This window comes from Ceratotherium simum, chromosome 17, assembly GCF_057802395.1.
Source record: "Ceratotherium simum simum isolate JZ-2026a chromosome 17, ASM5780239v1, whole genome shotgun sequence".
NCBI classification, from domain to species: domain Eukaryota; kingdom Metazoa; phylum Chordata; class Mammalia; order Perissodactyla; family Rhinocerotidae; genus Ceratotherium; species Ceratotherium simum.
Window position 1 is genome coordinate 59,275,457 of NC_141916.1, and position 19,226 is coordinate 59,294,682.

The window sequence follows — 19,226 nt, forward strand, 5'->3', positions numbered from 1 at the left end:
TAGTCACAATTGGCTTGTTCTTTGAGTGGGGTGATACATCACAGTTCTTTTGGTGTTCCAGGAACATTTTTACACAAGAGATGATCCCCCATTCTCTTGGCTCTTGAAATTTAACGTATAGGGAGCCAGCCAGACCACTGTAAATCTCCTGTTAACGTTTGGTGGGGATTCTGTTCCCACTTTTATCTTTTGTAGCCATGTTTTCTGTTTCTTGCCATACTCCTTCTCTATTCACTCCACTCCGCCACTTGTTAAGACAAGGTATAATACCTGTATCAAGATATAACGTATCAAGAAAGATGGTAACCTGGGAGGTTCTTATAGACACAAAATATCAGACTGAAAAAACTCAAATTACCTGAGTCACGGAAGAATGCTTTAGGCAAGAAAGCAGCCAGCATTTTAGAAGTGTCTAGACATATGTAGGTTAGAAATTAAGATATTAGTACATTAATGACGTCTGCAAATACAAAATAGATTCATCAGAAAGCAAAAGTTTGTGCTGATTTATGTACAGATAACTGTCTGAAGCTGGATTGTTACTTCCATTGTCCTTCCTGGTTCTAGCTCTTGCTATACGTAAGGAGATTACTTTGGAGTGACAGGTGTTAGCAACATGTGTTTTGGTCCTATAGATTGCCCTTTACCCTAATTCATTTGTCCACTTTTACCTGAGTTACTTGACCTCTCAGTTGTTGACTTTCACAAAATCATGACTGACTCTAACCTTCAAAAGAATGAGAAGCAGCCGTGAGTGATATGACAACTCTAAGAGGTCTAGTAGTGAGCTAGCAAGACCAGATTTCTTCTAAAACTTTCCTCTGAGGCAAGAGAGACTTCCTCTGTTCCTCTCTGGAGAACTTGTGCATCTGGAGACAGTAGAGTTTTATCCCCTAACCACTCACTGGTTGGGCTTAAAGGATAATACATAAGTTTTCCTGAGGCAAATACTTCTGTCACCTAAACTGTACTAGCCACTTGACCTCCTTAGGCCTGGGTTGTCTTCCTTGTGATGTTAGAGAATTGGACTGGTGGTTCTATTAGCTCCCTTCCAGGTTCATGATTCTAAATTTCAGAATTAGCCTGCTTTTAGGTCTAGTAGTTCCACTGTTTGATATTTTGTGGGAGGAGTGGGTTAGTGTAGAAAAGTAACATAAGTTTGTATTAATAAAGATTCACTAAAAATCTTAACCATTTTATCTCTTTCAGGGCTAGGGAGTTGCCAGTATCACATTGCAGAGTTTTCAGTGCCATAGCTGGGAAGCAGAGAAGCTCTTGATTTGTTTTTGTTTTTGTTTTGTTTTTAACCTTTGAAAACTAAAGATAAAAACGCATGGTTATATAGCACTGAAAAATCTAGGTACCCTAAGGTATGTGGCCAGCATTGATGCAATTAATATTTAGGGAACACCTTCTATGTCCCAGGCATAAAGTGCTCTTGATAATACTAGAAAGTAATTTTATGAGTTTCATATTTTGAGAGGCTTAAAGTACTTGGGGTTCCCTCCCTCCTTGATGCTTCTGTCCTGAGGGAAGGAAAGGAGGAAGTTCCTTTATGTCACCAAGTGAAACCTGCGGAGGTTACTGTGAAATATCAGACTGTTTAGCAGTGGAATTGTGGCTGTGGATCGTGTATACACAGGCCCCCTTGGTGGAGTAAGCTAAGCTCTTGTTTTTATTTTGCATGTTGTTGAAGATGAGTTGCGGAAGAGCAGTAACATCTTATTTACTTTTGGCCTAAGCAAGAACAGCCTTTCCTTCTTACAGAAACAGATCCAGACATTGCCCGGCAAAAGAGGTGATCACAAGGTAGGGAGGAGAAGGGGAAGGCCCAATAGCAACCTCATGATCATTGCCACTTACAGTCAGGCTACACAGAGCCCAGGGCCGTGGAGGCAGTCACTTCAGGCTTTACACAACGGGAGGCTGGGGCGGGTGGAGACAATAGAAAGAAACTCGGAGAGTCAGGCCACAAGCTCAGACTTGAAATATCCAGGAAGAGAGGACTTTGGAGTTAGTCTTAATCTGTGGGAAATAATCGTTAGGACAGATACTTCAAAAGCAACTTTACTTTTCCCTGGTACTAAATGCTAGAGGGATTCTACAGATACCTGTAGAAAAGTAAATGACTGGGCAAGAACTATCCACCATGCTTTCAGATCCCTCTGACCACATAAGTTTTATGTTTTATTCAACAGATATTATGGCAAAAAACATTTCAGTTTATTCTAGCTTGAAAATCCAAACTCACAAGTGATTTCATGTCTTCGTGTTTCCTAAGCAGATATAGTTAAATAGCCTGCTGACTGGGGCTGTGGGCTGAAGCCCAGATCTGGCTAAGATAGAGGACAATTTCAGCTTGATCCGTCACCTCTGAAAGTCTCCGATCACCATGCCAGTTTACAGCTCAGACCTCATGACCTATGCATCCTGGGACCTAGCTGTTAAAAACCTCAAGTTCAGATTCTTGTCTGCTTAAATCAAACTAAGCATCTCTGTATAATTTCCTGCCCACCACAAAACCATCTACAGAAAGGAATTAATCTGAGTCACTGCCAACCACAACTGAATTCATTCAGTAACCTCTCTTTTAACCATCTCCTCGTTATACCCATCCGTAATCCTCCTCTTTCATCTCATCCTTTGTGACTTTGAATAGAGAGTTGTCTACCTTAAAATAAGGCTATTTTCTCTCTTTTAAGAGTTTCTTATTTTGTGGATCTCTATTAGCTCTCCCAGATGCTTTTACTTGGCTATGGAGAGATGTAGTACCTATTCTAAAATCATGACCTGTGCTGAGCAGTAAATGTTCTGGGGCAATTTCTCTGAATCAATAGCCCATCCCTCAGCTATACTACTTCTATTCCTCCATCCATCCCAGCTGTGTTCCTTATTCTTGACGCCATCAGCTGTCTTCTCTGATAGTTATCCTAACATGGAAAGCAGGAAGGGAGCTCGAGTGCTTTCCCCTACAGCCAGCTTTTCATAACAATGCTTTTGTTGGGTGTGAGGTTGTAAAACATCATTTCTGAAATGCCTCTGGTTCCTTCTGAGCTTCCTCTGTCTGTTTCTCCTCTGAGCAGTGGTGGAGGTGAAGCATTCTCTCCTTCCCTTCTGCTACACACACTTCCACTGTGTGTTGCTTTGAGCATTCAGGTTGAGTTGCTGTTACATTTGTGATTCTTGGCTCGAGTCCCTCTAGAAATCATATTACTACTCTGAGTTCAGGGAGGGCTGGAATAGCTACTAAGAACAGAATACATTATAATAACATTCAGCAGACAAAGCCAGAAAATTTCTGCCAGAGGCCAGGCACCTTAGGATCCTATTCTTGTCCCATATTCCGTCTTATGAGAACTTTAAACCAAGTGGGTGCTACAGTGTATAGTTTATGTGCCCTGCTATAAGGTCTGTGTCATCAGACAGTCTTAATTTGGAAATGCTTCAAATTTTATCTTAAAAAGCTCTGTGGAAAATTATTCATGTTTTCCCCCAGGATTAGCATCTGTTCCTTTAGTTTATTCACCAGTCGTTTTTCAATTGTCTGCTGTGTGGAAGGTATTTTGCTAGGCAACGTTGGCATGTGAAAAAAAATTCATCAAAGAGTTAGCAGAATAGTTGGGGAGTTAAACATATAGCCAACTCTTGAAACACAAGACAAAATTAATACTTTAGCAGTATTCGCCTCTGAATAGAGAAGGCTTCACAGAGAAAAGGGGCAACTGAGCTCAACCGTGAAAGATGAGGTTGTATGATGGGGAAGAGAGATGTGTAGGAGGTAAGATAGTCCACATCCTAGGATGAGAGAACCACATCAAAGTAAAAGCAAAGACAAGGGAATGGTAAGGATATATACCAGGAGATGAAACTGGAAAGGTAGGATGGGGCCAGACTGTGGAGATGGGACTCTATTTTGTAGGTAAGAAATCATTTAAGGTATTGGAAGAGGAGGAGGGAACCTAAATCAACCTGTTTTAGAAAAATTACTCTTACAAACCGGGCTGAAGTGGTTGTGAAGCTATTGCAGTAAGCAAAAGATGCTATGATCTGAGAGCTTGTATTAGAATTGTGACCAGAAGAAACTAAACCAAGAGAAACATAGCCTAGAAAGGGTGTTAACAGGAATTTCACAGAAGAAGAAAGGGCCAATAAATATATTTTTAAATGTTTTACATCAATTTTTGGCCTCACTACAACTGAAAAGAAGTACAAAGAACTGCAAATGAAAACAGCCGTGTCATATTGGCAGGGTTGGGGTGGGTGTCTGTTACCCCACTGTGTTGAGAGAGGGAGGAAATGAGCACCCTTATTTGTTGCCTATGGGCTGAAAATTAGTACAACTGTTCTGGAACAGTGTGGTAACATGTCAAAAGCTTTAAAGAAGTGTATACCCTTTGACCCAGGAGTTTTAAGAAAACAATTTTACATATCCAACTATTAATATATAGGAAAATTCAACACACTAATATTTGTAGTAGTGAAAAATTGAAAACAAACTAAATTTCTAATAATGGAATTAGTTAAATAAATTATAATACATCCGTAAAATGGATTACAATACAGCTCGTTTTAAAATTGTGTTTTCAAAGGACACTTAATCACATGAAAAACTATTTGTAGTAATTATTAAGTGAAAAGAACAGTTTATTAGATAGTATGAACAGTATGATTTGATGTATAAATGGAACTTTACAAAGAGATGTTTGTCAAGCATCTGAAAAATGTGAGTCTGAAACTCAGGAGAGAGAAGGGAGCTAGAGTTATAATTATGTTGATAGGCCTTGATAATGGTTGATTTTAGGTCATATAAGGGTTATTATACTATTCTCTTTTCTTTTGTATATGCGTGAAATTTCTTGTGCTAAATAAAAAGTTTTTAAAAGCCCAGAAAAACCCACCTCAAAAGAAATAAACTGGCAAAGAAAGTGGATTAAGTATGTTAATGCACTAAAGCCCTTAGAACAATACCTAGCCCGTAATAAATGTCCAGGAGGTTAGTTGCTGTTATTATTACCGCTTTATAAAGCTGAAGATAGACATGATTACCCAAGCAGAGATTACAAAGGAAGAACAGAGGAAAGTCTCCTTAGACCCCAGGAAACCTCTGCACGTGTGGGCGGAAGCAGAAAGAACAGCTGCAGGACCGAGAAGAAATATATGAACGGGTGGAGGAGAGCCAGGAAGTCAAGCAGAGAGAGAGATTTTAGAAGAAGTGTTATGGGGGCAAGTATCACAGAGGGGCTGAAGTAGGATGAAGACTGAGTAAAGACCATTGGACTGTGCTGTTAGGTAATCCTTGAGGTTTGGTTCTTGTTTTTGTTTTTAAGTTTTGAAGTATAACATGCATCCAAAAAAGTACACAAATCGTAAGTGTACAACTCATTGAATTTTTACACACTCATATATATAACGAACACTTGGAACAAGAAGCAGAACATTACCAGCACCTCAGAATCCTCTTGTCGTGCCTCTTTCCAGTCGCTACTCCACCCTCCAAAGGTTACCTCACTTCTAACACCACAGATTAGTTTTGCCTATTTTTTAACTTTACATACCTGGAATCATACAGTGTGAACTCTTTTGTGTCTAGCTTCTTTTATTCAACATCATGTTTATGAAATGCATCTATTATGATAGACATAGGTATGGTTCATTCATTTTCATTGCTGTATGGTATTCCATTGTATTAATATACCACAATTTATCATTTAGTTGTTGATGGACACTTGGATTATTCCCAGATTTGGGCCGTTTTTCTGGGTTCTCTTTTCTATTCCATTGGTCTATATGTCTGTCCACATGCCAGTAGCAAACACTGTTAATAACTATAGCTTTATAGTAGTATTTTTCCTCATGACAGTTCTTCATGTTTTTCTTGTAACTTAGTTCTTTGAGATTGCTTTGGCTATTCTTGGTTCTTTGCATTTCCACTTACACTTTGAATCAGCTTGTCAGTTTACACACACACACCTGCCAAAGTGTTGATTTGGATTGCATTGAATCTATAGATTAGTTTGGGCAGAATTAATTGAGTCTCCCAATCCATGATCATGTTGTATCCCTCCATTTAAGATATTTTTTATTCTCTAAGTAATGTTTTCTAGTTTTCAATGTAGAGGTCTTAGTTTAGTGACCTTTTGAGAGAGCAATTTCAGTGAAATGGGAAAAACTAAATTCTTAGATGTTACGGAGGGAAATGAGAAACAGAGGTAGCAAATGTAGACTATTTTTTTGAGATGTTTGATGGTGAAATAAAGAGAAAAATTCATAATAGCTTGTGAGAGATGCATATTCAAAAGGTATTTTCAGGAAGAGAGTGCCCTCTGAAACCATGGGGAAAGACCAGGGGAGGGGAGAGGGTGGAAACACAAGAGTTAATTGAAGGGACGGGGACATGGCTCAAGTTAGGCTGAAATAAGGAGTGTTGGGGGGTCACTTTGAGGCAGGATGTTTCATGGCTGCCTTACCTTAGGAACAGTTTCCTCAGACTCGGGTTGCTTATACAGTGAACAGTCCTGAGCCATTGTGAGTGCTGTGCCCTTTGCCACTAATAGCACCAGACCCCACATGTAGGCTATTTGGAGAAGCAGGACTTGCTGCCCTCGTGGTCATCCTGATCCACATTTTCAAATCCCTATTTCTTTTAGCAGAGCATTTTTTTTTATTGAGATAACATTGGTTTATAACATTATATAAATTTCAGGTGTACATCATTGTATTTTGACTTCTCTATAGATTACATCATGTTCACCACCAAAAATCTAGTTTCCAAATGATCCCCTTTACCCCTTTCGCCCTCCCCCCACCCCTTCCCCTCTAGTAACCACCAATCTGTTTTCTGTATCTTTGTGTTTGTTTGTTTGTTATTGTTTTGTTTATCTTCCACAAGTGAGTGAAATCATGCAGTATTTGTGTTTCTCCATCTGACTTATTTTGCTTAGCATAATACCTTCAAAGTCCATCCATGTTGTTGCAAATGGTGAGATTTCATCGTTTTTATGTCTGAGTAGTATTCCGTTGTATATATACCACATCTTCTTTATCCATTCATCTGTCGATGGGCACTTAGATTGTTTCCAAGTCGTGGCTATTGTAAATAATGCAGAGCATGTTATTTTATGTTTTCTCTACTGGAGGTGCATACCTGAACATCTCTTATTCCAATAGTTCCTTCCTCCAGAGTATCTTAGTTAAATTAAGGTTTAGTAGAAAGGGGCTTCTCCACTAAATTTTGAGTTGCCCAAGAGGCTTGAAGAAAATTTTGTAGTAAAATTTTAGTAGATATTTTAGATAGAGAGGAAACTAAGGTGCTGAGATATGGGATTTAATGCTTAAGTTACAGAAGCTTGCAGGATTCTGGAAACAAATTTGTTTTGCAGTTTAGTGGGAATTATTTTACTTTGGAAGTGTTTTTAAGTTTGTTGTTGTTTGTCTTTAGGTGCACAGCTTTCAATACAGACACAGAAAATTGCATCTTTATATCTAGAGAGGGGATCATATAAACTTATGTGCTAGGTACAATTATGTTGTTTTTAAGAAAGTAAATGAGAAGACTACAGAAGACACTGTAGTACTTGCAGTGGTGGAATTAGCCTGCCAATCTCAGAAAGTAGAGAGTCGGAAATGGAAGCTCTTGTTGGATTACTCAGTCTAAGTTTGGATTTGTAGCTTTAACCACGAAGGGAAGGAGGGAGAGAGAAGGATTTAATTCACTGCAGCTAGGATGTAATAAGCGTTTTCATTAGATTCCAAATATTACATGCTTATATTTTTGGGGAAATTATTTTCTAGTGTTAAGTCTAAATGAGCCTTTCTTTCAGGAGGAGGTGAGAGACGGATTAGGCAAGCGTGGTGGGGTGGGTATGGGCAGTGGGCAAGGGGGAGAGGGAACAAGAATATCTTGAGTGAGGTCTGGTCAATTACCTTTTAGAAGCTAGAATACACCTTTCCCGATTTATCCATAGGACTGCTGCCTACCGAAGCCATACAAAAACTTCCTTTTTTACATGTGATGTGCATGCTAAAGAAATATTTTAAAATAACGAGATACTAATCCATCTCAAGATTTGTTTTCACACCTGTGCTGTATATAACACATCTAAGTTTTTAGTTTGCTTACTTTGTGTTGCCTTTTTTCCGTAAGTGGTCTAAAAGTTTTAACAACACGTTCCTGTACTCTTTTGACTTCAGAATGACTAAAGCTTTGCATTTCAAAGTCAAAATAGAAATCCTTGTTTTAAAAGTAATTCCAATTTCACAAGAAAGGTTGATCTTTGAGATTTTTTTCAAGACAGGAAATTTTAGCATATAATGGATCAAGTGCCGAAGACATCTCTCCCTGCTCAGCCATGCCCACCTGTAATACTGCTTTCAGATAAAATACAAATTCTGCATAATCCCTGGAGAACAGAGAAAGGCCTGCCAGACGGAAAGCAACTCTGGCTAATGACGGAGCACTTCCGTCTCAAAACTTCTTGATTCTTCAGATACTCTCTATTTTTAAATACCTTTTCCCAGGCAAACCATTCATTACACCTTGGAAAAAGCGTTATAGTCTACCTCTGGGTTTTTTCCCCTAATCTTTTCCCATCACTTCTAGTTATACTTCCTCCTCCAGTGCTAAGTCACTCTTCCCGCTCCTTGTTTACACCCTCCTGACTTTCGTAGGTAATAATCACGTTCCCTCCCCTTCATTTTCAGTTAGTTCAGGTCTACTGTTTAGTTCTTCTAATCCTGTCTCATAAAATGATCCTTTCAGCTTCTTAATCCTGCCTGCCGTTTTTCTTTGAACTTATTCCAGTTTGTCTCCATTTTTCTGTTAATGAGGTACGTGAAGTGGAACACAGTGCCCTAGGTGTGGCTTCACTGAAACCGTATAGTGGAAGAGGGTCCTCTGAGGGAGAGTGCCCAAGCCTGGCCAGCCCAGGGGCCTTTTGTCACTCTCAAAGAGCTGGTATTACTTCTGTCAAGACCCAGTAATTCTTGTGTTCCTGGACTGCAGTGAACAGCCAAGTGCATTTCCTCCTCTTTGCCTTTTTAGCTCATACTAGTTTTCCATTTGGATGACTCTTTTTCTGTCCTCCAATATCAACTGCCACATTCTTCAAGAAACTTTCCCCTCATTCTCCTCCTTCTTTCTGCCCACACGGAAGGCAGCAGCATGCCATGCTTCTCTGTGGGCATTTACTACACTGTGCTTTGCATTTGCATGGAGTATCAATGTTTTTTACAGTTTTATTGAGATATAATTTACACACCATACAATTCACCTGTCTAAACTGTACAATTCAGTAGGTTTAGTATGTTTTCAGAATTGTGCAGCTATCACCACAATCAATTTTCACCATTGCAAAAAAAATTCCTTACTTATTAGCAGTCACTTCCAATCACCCCATCCCACCCCAGCCCTAGGCAACCACTGAACTACTCTGGATTTGCCTAGTCTGGACATTTCATAAAAATAGAGTCATATAATATGTGGTCTTTTGTAACTGGCTTCTCTCACTTAGCATAATGTTTTCGTGGTTCATGTTTATAGAATGTATCAGAACTTATTCTTTTTCGTTGGCAAATAAGTCAGTGCTTTTTGAATTAATATTGTATACATTTCTATTGTCCCTTCTCAGTGTCTTAGAATATAAGAATTACACATTTTAAATTACATGCAGCTTTGAATATTTATATTATATATTTATATATATGTATTTCTTATCATAAAATTATGTTGCTTGTGATATTAAATCAAACAGTACAGAAGTATATAGAGTAAAATCAAAAGTCCTTCCATCCACTGAAACTGACCACTCTTCATAGTTTTGTGTTTTTCTTTCCATACATTTTATATATATAGGTCCAGACATAAAGATCTCTCTCACTTCTTGTTTGACACTGAGGTCGTTAATAAATTTTTGCTCTTACAAATTGCCTTGATAAACATACTGTGCATGCTTTCTTGAATTTCTTTCTTTTTTTTTTTCTGAGGAGGATTCTAACATCTATTGCCAATCTTCCTCTTTTTTGCTTGAGGAAGATTAGCCCTGAGGTAACATCTGTGCCAGTCTTCCTCTACTTTGCATATGGGTCACTGCATGTGGGCTGACAAGTGGTGTAGGTCCATGCCCGGAATCTGAACCTGTGAACCCAGGCCGCCGAAGCGGAGCGTGAGAGCTTAACCACTACGCCACAGGACCGGCCCCCATTCTTGAATATAGAATATACTCTTTCTATAGAATATACTCTTAAAAGTGGAATTATTTAGTCAAAGGATATATACAACTAAATTTGGTTAATAAGATCAAATTGCTCACCAATCTATATTCCCATTAATACTAGTAAGAGTACCTACTTCCCCAAATCCTTACCAACACTGATTGTTAACAATCTTTGAAACTTTTGCCAATGTGATAGGGGAAAAATAAATATGCATCTTGTTTAATGTGGATTTTTTAAATTATTAATGAAGGTGAGTATTTTTTATGTGCTTATTAGCCATTTGTATTTCTTCTGTGAGTTTTTTGTTCATATCCTCTGCCTGTTTTTCTATTAAGTTACTTTCATAATAGGTTGATATCAATCCTTTGTCTTTTTATTCTTTGTCTTATTTATTATAAATGTTTCTCAAGCCATCACTTGTATTTTAATTTAACTTATGTCTCTTCTTCTTCATACAAATGTTTTAAAATTCTGTATAGTCAAATTTGCCCTTTTTTTTTTTCCTTTTATAGCTTTTTTTAAAAGCATTACCCCTTGTCTTAGTTCAGACTGCTATAACAAAATACCATAAATTGGATGGCTTATCAACCACAGAAATTTATTTCTCACAATTCTGGAAGCTGAAAGTCCAAGGTCATGACGCCAGTGTCGTCTGGTTCTGGTGAGGGCCCTCTTCCTGGTTGCCTGCCTACTTCTCCTTGTATCCTCAAATGGTGGAAAGACAACTAGCTAGCTCTCTGAACTCTTCTTTATAAGGGCAGTAATCTCAAGGGTTCCACCCTCATGAGCAAATTATCTCCCCAAGGCCCCACCTTAAAATGCCATCACATTGGGATTAAGATTTCAACATATGAATTGGGGGGGGGACATAAGCATTCAGTCCATTGCACCCAAAAAAAAGTAAAATAAAAAGCATTTACCTGTCCCTCAGCCCAAAGTTATAAAACATGCTCCTAAATTTGCTTCTAGTACTTTCACAGTATAATTTTTTTATAATTTTTATTGAGATATAATTGACATATAATATTGTGTTAGTTTCAGGTGTCCAACATAATGATTCAATATTTGTATATCTTATGAAATGATCACAATAAGTCTAGTTACCATCCATCACCACACAAAAGTTTTTTGTGTGTGTGATGAGAACTTTCAAGAAGTACTCTCTTAGCAACTTTCAAATATACAGTATGTTATTATTAACCATAGTCACCATGCTGTACATTACATCCCCATAACTTATTTATTTTATATATTTATATTTTTTATTCAATTCATAACATTTTATTAATTTTATTTTATGACTGGAAGTTTGTACCTTTTGACCCCTTTCCCCTGTTTTGCCCACCCTTCAGGCCCCTACCTTTGACAACCAACAATCTGTTTTCTGTATCTATGATTTCAGTTTGTTTTTTGTTTTTTTTTTAGATTCCACACATAAGTGAGATCATATGGTATTTGTCTTTCTCTGTCTTATTTCACTTAGCATAATACCCTTAAGTTCCATCCATTTTATTGCAAATGGTAGAATTTCCGTCTATTTTATGGCAGAATAATATTCCATTGTGTGTGTGTGTGTATATATATATATATATATATATATATATATATATATATATATATACACACTACATTTTTTTTATCCATTTATTCATCATTGGACACTTAGGTTGCTTCCATATCTTGGCTATTGTAAATAATACTGCAGTGAACACGTGGGTGCATATATCTTTTTGAGTTAGTGTTTTCATTTTCTTCAGATAAATACCCAGAAGTAGAATTGATGGATCATATGGTAGTTCTATTTTTAATTTTTTGAGGAATCTCCATACTATTTTCCACAGTGGCTGCACCAGTTCGCATTCCCACCAGCAGTGTGTAAGAGTTCTCTTGTCTCCATATCCTCGCCAGCACTTGTTATTTCTTGTGTTTTGATAATAGCCATTCTGACAGGTGTGAGATGATATCTCTTTGTGGTTTTGATTTGCATTTCCCTGATGATTAGTGATGTTGAGCACATTTTCATGTACCTGTTGGCCCTCTGTATGTCTTCTTTGGAAAAATGTCCTTTCAGAACCTGTGCCCATTTTTTAATCAGATTGTTTTTTTGCTACTGAGTTGTATGTGTTCTTTATAGATTTTGGATATTAGCACCTTATCAGATATATGGTTTGCAAATGTCTTCTCCCATTCAGTAGGTTGCCTTTTCATTTTGTTTTTTGGTTTTTTTTTTTCAGATTCCACACATAAGTGAGATCATATTGTATTGGGTTTCCTTTGCTGTGCAGAAGCTTTTTAGCTTGATGTAGTCCCCCTTATTTATTTTCGCTTTTTATGCCTTTGCTTTTAGAGTCAAATCAAAAAAATCATCAGCAATACCGTTGTCAAGGAGCTTACTGCCTATGTTTTCTTCTAGGAGTTTTAGGGTTTCAAGTCTTACATACAAGTCTTTAATCCATTTGAGTTAATTTTTGTGTATGGTGTAAGATTGTGGTTTCATTCTTTTGCATGCGGCTGTCCAGTTTTTCCAACGCTATTTGTTGAAGAGACTGTCGTTTCCCCATTGTATGTTCTTGACTCCTTTGTCATAAATTCATTGACTATATATGCGTGGGTTTATTTCTGGGCTCTCTATTCTGTTCCATTGTTCTGTGTGTCTGTTTTTATGCCAGTACCATACTGTTGTGATTACCATAGCTTTGTAAGATAGTTTGAAATCAAGGGAGTATGATGCATCCAGCTTTGTTCTTCTTTCTGAGGATTGCTTTGGCTATTTGGGATCTTTTATGGTTCCATACAAATTTTAGGATTGTTTTTTCTATTTCTGTGAAAAATGCCATTGGAACTTTGATAGAGATTGCATCGAAATCTGTATCTTGCTTTGGGTAGTATGGACATTTTAACAATGTTAATTCTTCCAGTCCATGAGCACGGAACATCTTTCCATTTATTTTTATATTCTTCTTTCATCAGTGTCTTATAGTTTTCATCGTGCAGGTCTTTTACCTCCTTGCTTAAATTTATTCCTAGGTATTTTACTCTTTTTCATGCAATTGTAAATGGGATTGCTCTCTTAATATTTCTTTCTGAGTTATTTACTAGTGTATAGAAATGCTACAGGTTTGTGTATTGATTTTATGTCCTACAAATTCATTGAATTTGTTTATTAGTTCTAACAGTTTTTGGTGGAGTCTTTAGGATTTTCTATATATAATATGTTATCTGCAGATCGTGTCAGTTTTACTTGTTTCATTTCAATTTGGATGCCTTTTATTTCTTTTTCTTGCCTAATTGCTCTGGCTAGGACTTCCAATACTGTGTTGAATAAAAGTGGCAAGAGTGGGCATCCTTGTCTTGTTCCTGATCTTAGAGGAAAAGCTTTCAGATTTGTACCATTGAGTATGATGTTAGCTGTGGGCTTGTCATATATGGCCTTTATTATACTGAGGTATGTTCTCTCTATACCCACTTTGTTAAGAGTTTTTATCATAATTGGGTGTTGAATTTTGTCAAATGCTTTTTCTGCATCTATTGAGGTGATCACATGATTTTTTTTTATTGATGACATAATAGTTTATAACATTGTGAGCTTTTAGTTGTACATTGTTGTTTGTCAGTCACCATATAAATGTGTCCCTTCACCCCCTGTGGCCACCCCCAAACCCCCTGGTAACCACCAAACTGTTCTCTCTGTCTGTGTGTTAATTTATCTTCCACATATGAGTGAAATCATGCACTGTTTGTCTTTCTCTTTCTGGCTTATTTCACTTAACATAATACCCTCCAGGTCCATCCATGTTGTTGCAAATGGGACGATTTTGTCTTTTTTTATGGCTGAGTACTATTCCATTGTATATATGTACCCCATCTTCTTTATCCAGTCATCAGTCGAGGGACACTTGGGTTGCTTCCACTTCTTGGCTGTAGTGAATAATGCTGCAGTGAAAATACGGGTGCATAAGCCCTTTGAATTGTTGATTTCAGGATCTTTGGATAAATACGTAGTAGTGGGATAGCTGGATCATAAGGTATTTCTAATTTTTTGAGGAATCTCCATACTGTTTTCCATAGAGACTGCACCAGTTTGCACTCCCAGCAGCAGCGGATTAGGGTTCCCGTTTCTCCACAACCTCTCCAACATCTGTTATCTTTTGTCTTGTCTTGGTGATTACAGCCATTCTAACGGGTGTAAGGTGATATCTTAGTGTAGTTTTCATTTACATTTCCCTGATAATTAATGATGTTGAACATCTTTTCATGTGCCTCTTGGCCATCTGTATATCTTCCTTGGAAAAATGTCTGTTCATATCCTCTGCCCATTTTTTGATCGGGTTGTTTGTTTTTTTGTTGTTCAGTTGTGTGTGTTCTTTATATATTATGGAGATTAACCTCTTGTCAGATATATGATTTGCAAATACTTTCTCGCAGCTGGTGGGTTGTCTTTTCATTTTGATTCTGGTTTCATTTGCCTTGCAGAAGCTCTTTAGTCTGATGAAGTCCCACTTGTTTATTTTTTCTTTTGTTTCTCTTGTCTGAGTAGACATGGAATTCAAAAAGATCCCTCTATGACCGATGTCAAAGAGTGTACTGCCTATGTTTTCTTCCAGGAGTTTTATAGTTTCAGGTCTTACCTTCAAGTCTTTGATCCATTTTGAGTTAATTTTTGTGTATGGCAAAAGAAAATAGTCTACTTTCATTCTTTTGCATGTTGCTGTCCAGTTTTCCCAGCACCATTTATTGAAGAGACTTTCCTTTCTCCATTGTATGTTCTTAGCTCCTTTGTTGAAGATTAGCTGCCCGTAGATGTGTGGTTTTTATTTCTGGGCTTTCAGTTCTGTTCCACTGATCTGTGTGTCTGTTTTTGTGACAGTATCATGCTGTTTTAATTATTATAGCTTTGTAGTATATTTTGAAGTCAGGGATTGTGATGCCTCCAGCTTTGTTCTTTTTTCTCAGGATTGCTTTAGCTATTTGGGGTCTTTTGTTGCCCCATATGTATTTTGATATTCTTTGTTCTAGTTCTGTGAAGAATACCATTGGGATTCTGATTGGGATTGCATTGAATCTGTAGATTGGTTTAGGTAGTATGGATGTTTTAACTATGTTTATTCTTCCAATTCATATCTTTCCGTTCTTTATGTCATCATCAGTTTCACTCAGTAATGTCTTATAGTTTTCGTTGTATAGATCTTTCACCTCTTTGATTAAATTTAATCCTAGATATTTTAATCTTTTTGTTGCAATTGTAAATGGAATTGTCTTCTTGAGTTCTCTTTCTGTTCGTTATTAGAGTATAGACATGCAACTGATTTTTGTAAGTTAATTTTGTACCCTGCAACTTTGCTGTAGTTGTTGATTATTTCTAATAGTTTTCCAATGGATTCTTTAGGGTTTTCTGTATATAAGATCACATCATCTGCAAACAGGGAGAGTTTCACTTCTTCTTTGCCTATTTGGATTCCTTTTATTCCTTTTTCTTGCCTAATTGCTCTGGCAAAAACCTCCAGTACTATGTTGAATAAGAGTGGCAAGAGTGGGCACCCTTGTCTTGTTCCTGTTCTCAGAGGAATGGCTTTCAGTTTTTCCCCATTGAGTATGATGTTGGCTATGGGTTTGTCATATATGGCCTTTATTATGTTGAGGTACATTCCTTCTGTACCCATTTTGTTGAGAGTTTTTATCATAAATGGATGTTGGATCTTGTCAAATGCTTTCTCTGCATCTGTTGAGATGATCATGTGGTTTTTATTCCTTGTTTTGTTAATGTGGTGTATCACATTGATTGATTTGCTGATGTTGAACCATCGCTGTGTCCCTGGTATAAATCCCACTTGATCATGGTGTATGATCTTTTTAATGTATTGCTGTATTCGGTTTGCCAATATTTTGTTGAGGATTTTTGCATCTATGTTCATCAGCTATATTGGCCTGTAATTTTCCTTCTTAGTATTGTCCTTGTCTGGCTTTGGTATCAGGGTGATGTTGGCCTCGTAGAATGTGTTAGGAAGTGTTCCATCTTCCTCTATTTTTTGGAATAGTTTAAGAAGGATAAGTATTAAATCTTCTTTGAATGTTTGGTAAAGTTCTCCAGAGGAGCCATTTGGTCCTGGACTTGTATTTTTTGGCTGGTTTTTCATTACTGTTTCAATCTCTTTACTTGTGATTGTTCTGTTCAGATTCTCTATTTCTTCTTGATTCAGTTTTGGGAGGTTGTATGAGTCTAAGAATTTATCCATTTCTTCTAGATTGTCCAATTTGTCGGCACATAGTTTTTCATAGTATTCTCTTATAATCCTTTGTATTTTTGTGGTATCTGTTGTAATTTCTCCTCTTTCATTTCTAACTTTATTTATTTGAGCCTTCTCTCTTTTTTTCTTAGTGAGAACCCTGGCTAAGGTTTGTCAATTTTGTTTATCTTCTCAAAGAACCAGCTCTTTGTTTCATTGATCCGTTCTACTGTTATTTTTGTTTCAATTTCATTTATTTCTGCTCTGATTTTTATTATTTCCCTCCTTCTGCTGACTTTGGGCTTTGTTTGTTCTTCTTTTTCTAATTCTGTTGGGTGTAGTTTAATGTTGCTTATTTGGGATTTTTCTTGTTTGTTAAGCTGGGCCTGTATTGCTGTAAGTTTCCCTCTCAGGATCCCTTTTGCTGCATCCCATATGAGTTGGCATGGTGTCTTTTCATTTTCATTTGTCTGCAGATATTTTTTGATCTCTCCTTTAATTTCTTCAGTGATCCATTGGTTGTTCATTGGCATGTTGTTCAGTCTTCAGATCTTTGTCACTTTCCCAGTTTTTTTCTTGTAGTTGATTTCTAGTTTCATAGCATTATGTTTGGAGAAGATGCTTGTTATGATTTCAATCTTCTTAAGTTTATAGAGGCTTGCCTTGTTTCCCAACATATGGTCTACCCTTGAGAATGTTCCATGCATGCTTGAGAAGAATGTGTAATCTTCTGTGTTTGGATAGAGTACTCTTTATATATCTATTAAGTCCATCTCGTCTAGTTTTTCGTTTAAGTCCACTATTTCCTTATTGACTTTCTGTCTGGATGATCCATCCATTGACGTAAGTGGGGTGTTAAGATCCCCTACTATGATTGTGTTATTGTTAATATTTCCTTTTAGGTTTGTTAATAGTTGCTTTATGTACTTTGGTGCTCCTGTGTTGGGTGCGTATATATTTATAAGTGATATGTCTTCTTGGTGGAGTGTCCCTTTTATCATTATATATTGTCTCATCTCAGCCAGACCCTGAGATGCACCAAGACTTAATGTGGTCTAAATCTGACCCTTGTATGTCCTGGTCTTTGTAAATTGACTAAAGTCAATATTTACCAGAAAGAAGATTACTAAGTCTGTTCCCAACTCTTAGATATATTTGAAGAAGTAGCATGCTAATTCCAGGCTTAGAGCATCTAGATTTTATCAACAGTGTAATTAAAACTTGATTCTTTTGGATTTTTAATCAACATGTTCTTTCTGGGTAATCTTATCTATTTAATAAAAACAACAGTAACAACTTTACATTACATTAACTTTACATTAAAGTGCAGTACATTGCACTAAATCCTTAAAACATTAAGTCCTTAAAACAACTGTATAAATGTTATTACTCCATTTTACAAATGAGGAAACTGAGGTTCAGAGAGGTCCAGGTCATACAAACTAATAATTGGCAGAGCTGACATTGAAACCCAGGCAGCCTATGTTATCAACTACACTTTACACTCAGTTTTTAATTTCCCTCTTTCCCTAAAACCTGCTCTGCCTCCTGTGTTTTCAATCTTATTTGTCTAATTTCTCCAGCTGGAACTGTCAAAATTATTCTTCATTCTCTCTCACTTAACTCCACCTCCTATCTGTCCTACCTTTGGAAAGTCCCACATCCGTTTGTTCCTCTCCACGTCCCCCAACCTACCTTAGTTTTAGCCCTCTGTAAATCTCACCTGGGCTTGTAACAATAACCTCCCTTGACGTTTTCTTCCTTCCACTCAATCTCACGTGTTTTTATCTTGGTACTTATCTTCTAAGAAAATGAAGCTAATCATGTCACTGCACATTTTAAAAACTCTTGGACTTCCTGTTGTTGTTGTTGTTTTAACCAGGTTAAATCTGAGCTCCTTAGCTTTACATACACAATCTGGCCTCAGTCTGTGTCTTCTGCTTCATTTCCTATTATTCTGCCCCAGTCCCCTTACCTTATGCTCCAACCGAATTGAATGTTTTACTCTTCCCCAGATCTGTGCCAAGCCCTTTCATAGCTCTGCGGATCTGCATTTGTTTCATCTGCTTGAAAGCCTCTTCTGTCTTTGATCTCCCAGGCAAACTTCTATTCAGCTCTCAAGATCCAGATCACATGTTGCCTTTAGTAACATCTTCTCAGACTCCTCCAGGATGAAACTGTCATTCTTATGTCTTCCCCTGTAGCACATGTACATGCCTCAGTTACGGTCCTTACCATACTGGGTTGTAATTATCTGTTAGTGTGTTTGTCTCTTCCATTAACCTAAATGGGTCTTCAGGGCAAGCACCAAATCCATTAATCTTTCAGCACCTAGCACATAGTAGGCCCTCAATAAATGTTGGTTTAATGTTTGAGAAGACATGCCAAAGAGTGTTTAAAACAATAGGAAGTTAGAAATGAACTTACTCCTAAACAAACAGGAAGACTATCTTATGTTTCTCAAAATAATCTCCTTAGCTAAATTAGCAGGCCTAAGGTAGGATAGTCTAATGTACTGAATAAGAATGGTACATAGTTGGGCCGGCCCCATGGCTTAGCGGTTAAGTGTGCACGCTCCGATGCTGGCGGCCCGGGTTCGGATCCCGGGCACACACCGACGCACCGCTTCTCCAGCCATGCTGAGGCCGCATCCCACATACAGCAACTAGAAGGCTGTGCAACTACGACATACAACTATCTACTGGTGCTTTGGGGGAAAATAAATAAAAATTTAAAAAAAAAAAAAAAGAATGGTACATAGCAAATGAGGAAAGTCTTTAAAATTATAAG

At 37.4% G+C, this 19,226-nt stretch overlaps 1 protein-coding gene across 9 annotated transcripts in view; it reads left to right on the forward strand.

Moving 5' to 3' along the window:
- The window catches only part of ERC1 (ELKS/RAB6-interacting/CAST family member 1), a 567,884-nt gene that overhangs the window by 542,176 nt on the left and 6,482 nt on the right, over positions 1-19,226 (forward strand). The gene's annotated exons all lie outside the window — the stretch shown is intronic.